We start from the raw sequence: 8,592 nt of genomic DNA on the forward strand, positions 1-8,592 counted from the left end.
CACTCTGCTATTCATCCCCTTTTTGACATTCAAAACCATAAAGCCTATTGTACCCCTTCTGTTTGCTGGGGTTGGAGAGGGGAAAGAGGGTCAGTGTCGTCATTGAACCACTACAGGTGTGGCCTTCATTTGCTGCAACGACATCAGGGGAGAGAGTTCTTTTGCTTGCCGTGCCAAACCCTCCTGATGCAAGGGATTTGAGAGTTGCAAACTTGAGATTCTTTTTACGTAGAAATATCAGCCCAAACTCAGGAGAGAAGGAAGAAACCGATCTTCTCTTGGCTCCTCATTCGATCCGGCGAAACAGTAAGTCCTTCGTCTGCCTATTGCTTCATTCTTCTTATTCAGAATTGGCTCTTCCCTCTCTTGGTTGTTGACTTGTTCCCTTCAATTTAGGACTTTTCCCTGGGTTCTTGAAAGACTGACTTGAAATTGTGGTCTGGGTTAAATACGGGTAGAGTGACGGAGGGGGTTATGGGCTCCCGTGTCTCAATTGGCAGATGCCACCGAATCGAAGTGAGATAGATTAGATGGGATTCGGGGTTGATGGAAGAAAGAAAGAAAAAGAGAGGGGTTTAATTCTGATTTGCAATTTGGGTGATGGAGAATTTGATTGAAATTGCCATGAAGAAAACAAAAAGGGAATTTAATTTATCGGCCTTTGGGGATAGAGAGAGGTACATAGCAATTAGAAAGAGTTAACTGGATGACAGGAGGGAGGAAAATCATGAAGGAGACCTTAGACTTGGGTTCTGCTAACAGGAGGAGATAAGATGCATGTAGTTATGCAGAGAAGATGAAGGAAATAGGAAGAGCCTTTAGGATTTGCAGCTGCTCTTGAGAATTTGGGTATTTTCGTTTCCTCCTTCTTCTTTTTTTCTCTGTTTCTTCTAATGAAATACACCGGGACGATTTGGGATAATTAGGCAATGACCCAATATTATTGAATCAACCATATATACAAGCAAATATTTTGTTCAATATTTGTCCGTGAAAAAAATGAGGATGAATATGCTATTACTGAAAGGGAACAAAAGCCTCAGTCAAGCGGGGAGGGCTAATTATATTATGTTTGCTCTAATCAGTTTTAATCTCAGATTGATTTCAACCTGGATTGTTTTATCCTTTTCAAATTTGCTTATGTTTGTTGCATGATTAGGTCAGTACAAATGAATCTCTTTGCATGAGCATCCATGGGATGATTGATCATTGTTTGAAGGCCAATTAAATGGAAAGGGTAATTTCCCCTGTAATATGAGTCTACTTTTTATTTGGTTTGCTAGCTGATTGTCTATTTGTTGTTTTCATCTTGCAGGTTTATCAAAGTTTGCAGTAGTCAGGTAACTTAATTATTGCTGCTGTCATGTATTTGCAATCCATTATTTGCTCAATATAATTATTTTAAGGATCGAATTCGGATATATTATCATTCATGGATCACTTTTGATAGATATGCTGTGTGGAAACCGAACATCGTCGAGAAAAAGATTTTTTAAATAGCAAATAAAGGATGAACATCAAGATGCACTGGGAATTGAAATGATATCTGACTATGAAAATACATAATAGCAGTGAAACTATTACAGGTACACAACATTACTTGAAAAACACAATGAAGATATATAATGGAAAATTGGTTTACTCTGTTTTCTACGGTGTATGCACTACATGTAGTTTATTTCCTAAACATTTGTATTTTCATTCAATCCATTACTTGATGATTTATATTACTTATATTATAGCAAAGTAAAACTTAAAACACAAAACGCACTTCGGTAGGCGCGCGAAAGCGAAGCGCCCTTTACTGTTCACTCGTAGGCACTGTTCACTTGATACAGTGGGAGGACTCGTTTACCCCTAATGTTTGCTGACGTTAGAGACATGAAAGAAGGTCAGTATGATCATTGACGCACTACACGTGTTAGCTTTAGTTTGCTGCAAGGACATCAGGGGAGAGAATTCTTTTCTTTCCTTTTGCTTGCGGTGCAGAACCCAGGTTTGTGCCGAAACTCCAAGCTTCTTCACGATGCATGGGCATTACGAGTGCATGTGGAGTGGGTTTTCTTAGACGGTTTAGAGTTTAGACTCTCTCTCCCTCCCTCCCTCTCTCTCTCTCTCTCTCTCTCTCTCTCAAGCCTTCGAAAATGAAGAAAAAAACGATCAGACGAAAATATCTCTCTCTCTCAAGCCTTTGAAAATGAAGAAAAAAACGATCAGACGAAGATATTTTCGTGTACATAGGATTGGATTAGTAATTGATTGGGTAAGTAGTTTGGGATCTCTTTCTTTCCTTTTTATTTGTTACTAATTGATTGGGTTTGGTTCTTGGTGATCAAAGATCAATATCAAGGACCATTTCTGGATTCATTTCTCGGTTAGGTATCTGATTTTCTTTCTATTTGGTACCTGCAGTTCTGACATTGGTTTCTTTAGATAGGGAATTGCTTTACATGAAATTTCTATCAGGATCTTCCAAATCATTCCCGCAGGAGGTTCGGACCCTTTTTTTTTTCAGGTAGCTTAAGTTTGGTTTTTGAATCGATTTGCTTTGTTTTGCAGGTCAACTGACGGTTACAAGATTAATGGTATAGTTAAGATCCCAAGTATGTTTCTCTAAATTCCTAGATTCAATGAATCAGTGAATACTGAATTCTAATACGAAGTTAGATTAAGTTGAGCTAGATTTTAACTATGATTTGAGTGTGTCTTTGGCTTCAGGTGGCTGGGTCCATGTTAAATCGCATTAGGGCTGATTTTATTATTACATTACTTAGATTAGTTTGGATTTAGTAAAGAATTAATCTTTGAGATTCCATAAGATGATGTTATTTAGTTTAGCTTGGACAAAGTATTCATGTAGTGAAGTTGGGTGAGAGTATAAGTTATTTATTGTAATGGGGCTGTTAGAATTGATAAGGCAATTTGAGGGATTACTTTCCACGTTTTTCTGTAAGAGGGTTTGTAGGATTACTTTGTGCACTGCAATGGTAGAGAATATGTTGTTTGTCATTAGCTGCAACTGTTTTTGGTAATCTTCTTTTTGTTTGCCACTAATATTACATTCACTTGCATATTATATATGCATTAATTTTCTGCTTTTGGATATTGTACCTTCTTGATTTGTGATATACTCATCTGTTGATAGTGGCTTTGTGCTGGCAATAGTAATGAGAATGGCTTATCAATGAACTTGGATGATTCCGGTGAGATAGATAGTGAGTTAGTTTTACAAAGCTTAACGTGCCAATAAATCGTAACTGCTTTAGCTTTTTATGTTTTCCTTCACCTTGATATAGTCTTACTTGATATAAGGCTTTTATTTGACATTAACAACTTTAATTGAGGAAGCATATAGCTAATTGTGGTGTTTTCTAATCTCAGCAGAAGAAGAATGACAATTGTGATCAAGCCACAACAAGGAAGTACAACAAAATGAGTTTTTTAGGTCTGAGCTCATTATCATGTAGAGGAGGTAAGAGCAACGGTGATAAGCTCAATCTCTGTAAGTTAGCTTATGCTCTTCTTTGCAATTTCGTATATTGAATAGTTGCTGGAATAATGGTACTTGATGTGGCATTGTTTGTGTTCGTTTATTTTGGTTGTAAAGTTTGGATCTTGAATATTCTAGGTTGGAAACTCATGGAGAAGTTTGATCAAAAGGGTTTCTTGCTGGACTTCGTATTGTTTCTTGCTGGACTTCGTATTGGATTTGGCTTATTTTGTTTAAATTTTGCTTTTTTAGTAACTATGCTTCTTCATTTGTAGTCTACTGTGTTTTTTAGGCTTTATTTATGTAAAAAATGTATTATGACTGTAACTGTAATTTATGCAATTTGACGTTATTTAAGATAAATGTATTATTATGATTTATTTTTAACTGTGTTAAAATCTCACTTAAACCATCAAAAGCACGCTCCGGCACATGCGCCAGCGTGCGCGCCAGCTAGTATATATTTATCTTAAACATAGTTCTCTTTCAGCGCAGATGCTAGTATATATAGAGCGGATTCATGTATTAGCCATTGGATCAATTCATTTAAATATAATGGATCACAATTGACCTCTCTTAACTAAGGTCAAAACCCATGGTTAACAAATATAAAAAGTAAATTAAAAATAAAACAGAATCTATTGCACTAAATCTTCCCAATATGTACCAACGTGATATCTTCATCTTTTCACACAAGATAAGAATTAATTATCCAATCACACAGCCATTTTATGTAAAAATAAAAATAAACCAATAGCACAAGGAGAAGAAGATCGTCTTATTCTGAAAAAAAAAAAAGAAGATGAATAAGAGAAGAATTTGTGAAGTATTGCTCTAAAGTAAGTCCGTACGAAAAGAAACTTTTTAGGGTTTTCCTCCCACTACTGTGAGTAATTTTTATACAATATCAACAACCCAGTGTTTTTTTATACAATATCATACATCAACATTGTTACTTTGGGTAGAACCGAATCAACCGATAGATAATACACAAGATTGATTTAATCTCTCATTAAGAAGCCTAGATCAACTAGTGCGTGCATTTAATTAATTATGCTATATAATAAGTTGGATTTGGATGCAATTCAATGTCAATAGTATGAACTTGCATGGCAATTTCTTTCAACTTAATTTTAATATGATCTTGTTTCCATTCCTTGGTATATATTGTTCAACTGTAATATGTTTGTTCAGAGAAAGTGACATGGAGTCCCAACAAAGTTTAGAAGATACTGCTATCTATTGTCCTCAAGTAAAGGCTGATCTGATTCCTATGAAGAACCAATAATTTCATACACTACGAGACGTTGAGACGTTTTACAAAAGCTATGCAAAAGAATTAGGGTTTGATGTCAAAAGTTATAGTAGCGAGAAGAAGAATGGCGTGACTATAAGAAAGGAGTTTGTGTGCACCAAACGAGGAAGATCGAAAGTAACCGGAAAGAAAAGAAGACGGAATCAAATAAGAGAACAATGTAATGAACAGTGTAATAAAGGAATGCATTCTTAACATCAAATTGCCTAAGTGACCAGTTCAAGTTAGCAGCAACAGAGAGCAATACCCAGATAGTGTTTATCTTTGCAACAGGTGCAAATGTCTCATTATAATCTATGCCATATATCTGGGTGAACCCCTTCGCTACTAGGCGTGCTTTATAACGGCTTACTGACCCATCTGGATTATGCTTCACTGTAAACACCCAACGACATCCTACAATCTTCTTGCCATATGGTGGAGGTACAAGCTCCCAAGTATTGTTCTTTTGTAATGCTTCCATCTCTTCCTCCATTGCCTTCCTCTATTTTGGATCTCCCAATGCATCCTGCACTTTGTTAGGTACTGATACAGTAAATATTTGATTCACAAATGACTCATATGACTTAGATAATCTTTTGGTAGATATAAAATTTGCCATCGGATACTTGGCTTTAGTCTAAAGGGTAGGTTCATATTTTTTTGTTGGTTGACCCCGAGTAGACCTATTTGGCAAAACATATTGTCTACTATTAGCCCTAATAGAATGACTAACCTCAGATGAGTGATCTTTTGTACCAGGAGAGCATTGGTTAAGGGTATAAACAGCTATACGGGAGACATGAGGGGCAGTTGTGTTGTCAGCTTCTGGTGCCTGAATCTCTTGAGTGACGACCTCCGGTGGTGCCTGTGTGGCTGACACATTGGTAATCTCAACGGAACCTATTACCATATCGACTGGCTCACTTGTCTCCCCCTTTCCATGATACAGCTCTTCAAAATATGAATTCTCCCCCTAAAGAGCAGTATCAGAAAAAGAAAAATAACTCATGTCCTCAAAAAAGGTAATATCCATAGTGACATAGTACTTCCGGGTAGGGGAATGATAGCACCGGTACCCTTTCTGATGTCCTCCGTACCCAACAAACACACATTTAACTGCCCTGACATCCAAATTAGAACGTTGATGTTGGGGGAGATGAACAAAAGCAACACAACCGAAAACACGAGCAAGAAGATTATGAAAAGATGGTAATGAGACATGAGATGCAAGCACCTCATATAGAACTTTCCCCTGAAGGACACGAGATGGAAGACGATTAATGAGGTGGGCGGAAGTAATGACAGCATCACCCCAAATGTATGTAGGCATGTGGACACTAAAACGAATACACCGAGCCATATCAAGTAAATGACGATTTTTTCTCTCAGAAACCTCATTTTGCTCAGGTGTGTAAGGACATGTTGTTTGATGTGTAAGGACACGTTATTTGATGAACAATTTTGTGTGTGTTAAGGAACTCCTGAAACACATGATTCACATATTCCCCCCCCCCCCCATTATCAGAACGAAAGACTCGAATGGTGGCATTATATTGTGTTTGGACAGAGGTATAGAAGGCACGAAAAGTTGGAAAAACCTCATCTTTACTTTTAAGAAGAACAATCCATGAAAGACGTGTGCAATCATCAATGAATGACACAAAATATCGCATTCCTGACACAGTAGACTCTTTAGAGGGTCCCCAAACATCAGAATGAATTAATTCAAAAGGAAGAAAACTTTTAGTAGAAGTAGTAGGGGAATAAGTAGATCGATGACTCTTTCCCAAAACACATGTCTCACAAGATAAACAAGACTCGTCCATACTAATAAACAAAGTAGGCATGGATTTTTCATAACACTAAAAGATGAATGCCCTAAGCGACGATGCCATAACCAAACTTCACTTAGCTTGTCAGAAGTGGAAAGTAAAGCGGTTCGAGACTGTCCCCATGGTTTTTCCCATGCGTATGTCAGATCCAGATGAAACAATCGACCCCTCAGATACCCCCGACCAATTACCCGTCCGGTGAGAAGATCCTGAAATATCACATACATAGGAAAAAGGGTCACAGAACACTGAGCGGCAGCGTTCAATTGGGGAACATATATCTAATGATGAGATAAAGCAGGTACATAGAGTACATTGTGAAGCTCTATGGTGTGAGTAATACGAACAGACCTTGTCCCTAACACGGGAAATGCCTCACCATTAGCATTAGTAACATAGGGTACGGGTGGAGGGGACAATACGGTAAAATAAGATTTGTCATAAATCATATGATCAGATGCACCAGAATCAATAATCCATGTATCAAAACTAACAGAGTGAGAAATATTGAAAGCCATACCAATTTGACCATGACCAACGATGGAGGTTGTAGGTGCTCCTCCAGCAGTATGATGATCATGCCCAACCACACCATAGATATCGGGTTCCGAAACTAAGTGAATAGCTGCTTTTGCCTGGGGACGATAATTAGGCCTCTTAGGCCTAAGGTGTGGATATGATTTCCAACAGGTCGCACAAGCATGGTTAGTATCATGGCAATAAGATCAAGGAGGACGGGGCTGATTCCCGAAGCCTGGTGGTGGTCCTTGTCGGTGAAGGGGAGCGGAAGTTGTTTGTGGAAGGGGTGGTGCCGGATATCGAGCATGAACAATGAGACTGGAAACGACAGCCAGTGCCTGAAGAATACTCTCCTGCTGAGACTCATCCTTTCAGATATAGGTGAAAGCGGTGAGTAGGCTAGGTGGTTCGGTCATTCAGAGCAATTCTCCTTTCGCACTGGTATGCTTTGCATCAAGACCTTTAAGGAAATGGTGAACTCATTCAAGCTCCTTCTCTTTTTGGTACCAAACAATATCCTCTTGATTTTTGATCATGCAAGGACGTTTCACATCAATCTCAGCCCAAATATTCTTTAGTTTGAATATTCTTTAGTTTGGTGAAATAGTGCGCCCGGTTGCCCATCCTGGTGTATTGCCAAAGCTGTGCACATTAACTCATGAACCTGTATGAAATCAGAGTCATTAGTATATAAGCCGGCCAGTGTCTCCCATATTGCATGCGCAGTGGCACATGCCTCCACTAGATCAACTATCTCATCATTCATAGCTTTCCACAAGACGGACATGACAAGACCATCATCGTCATCCCATTTATTGTAGGCAACAATATCCTCAAGACTAGGAGCCTTAGTGACGCCGGTGACATGTCACATCTTGTGCATGCCTCGAAGATGAGCAGTCATAAGTCGTTTTCATTTACGGAAAATTTTTCCGTTGAGTTTGGCGCCCCCAAATGAACCACTGTCAGAACCTTTGACAGATACTTCGAAGGTCGGAACATCAGGGAGCTGAGAACCCTCCGCTTCGTGTCCAGAACCCATTGAAAAGGAAACAATGTAAAAAATCAGGGATTAGACAACAAAAAACACAAGAAATGGAGAACAATTTGTCGCCGGTGCACTTGCACTGTCGGTGAGTATGCACTGACTAAAGCTAACCGGACCGGGTTGGGTCGAGTTGCCCAGGTCGGTTCGAGTTGGCCGGATCGGGTCTAGTTGACCGGGTCGAAGGCGGAAATTCTCCGAATTATCTTGGATGTCGTCTTCGTCGTCGCTGCGCCTCCGGAGGTGGAGCGCGACCGGGCCAGAGGAGAGCTTCTGCGTCTGCGCCACGCAGGATGTTGTCGTCCTTGGCGAGACCGAAATGCACGGCCAAAAGATAAAATCCCAGAAAAACATAGACTCAGCTCTGATACCAACTTGAATAATTTGATTATATTGCTTGATTGTTATT

At 39.0% G+C, this 8,592-nt stretch overlaps 1 long non-coding RNA gene across 8 annotated transcripts; it reads left to right on the forward strand.

Annotated features, from left to right (window-relative positions):
• Positions 1-129: 129 nt before the first annotated feature.
• Positions 130-3,865, forward strand: LOC126792860 (uncharacterized). 8 transcript variants are annotated; one of them, XR_007671955.1, is made up of 8 exons: positions 130-306; positions 397-849; positions 1,160-1,237; positions 1,316-1,340; positions 1,451-2,603; positions 3,146-3,215; positions 3,382-3,502; positions 3,629-3,865. It is a non-coding gene; the product is annotated as an uncharacterized LOC126792860 (long non-coding RNA). The 8 variants fall into 8 exon arrangements; XR_007671960.1 differs by lacking the exon at positions 1,160-1,237 and having other exon boundaries at positions 1,316-2,603; XR_007671957.1 differs by lacking the exon at positions 397-849 and having other exon boundaries at positions 1,316-2,603.
• Positions 3,866-8,592: the final 4,727 nt, after the last annotated feature.

Source organism: Argentina anserina, chromosome 4 (genome assembly GCF_933775445.1).
Source record: "Argentina anserina chromosome 4, drPotAnse1.1, whole genome shotgun sequence".
In the NCBI taxonomy this organism is placed as follows: Eukaryota; Viridiplantae; Streptophyta; class Magnoliopsida; order Rosales; family Rosaceae; genus Argentina; species Argentina anserina.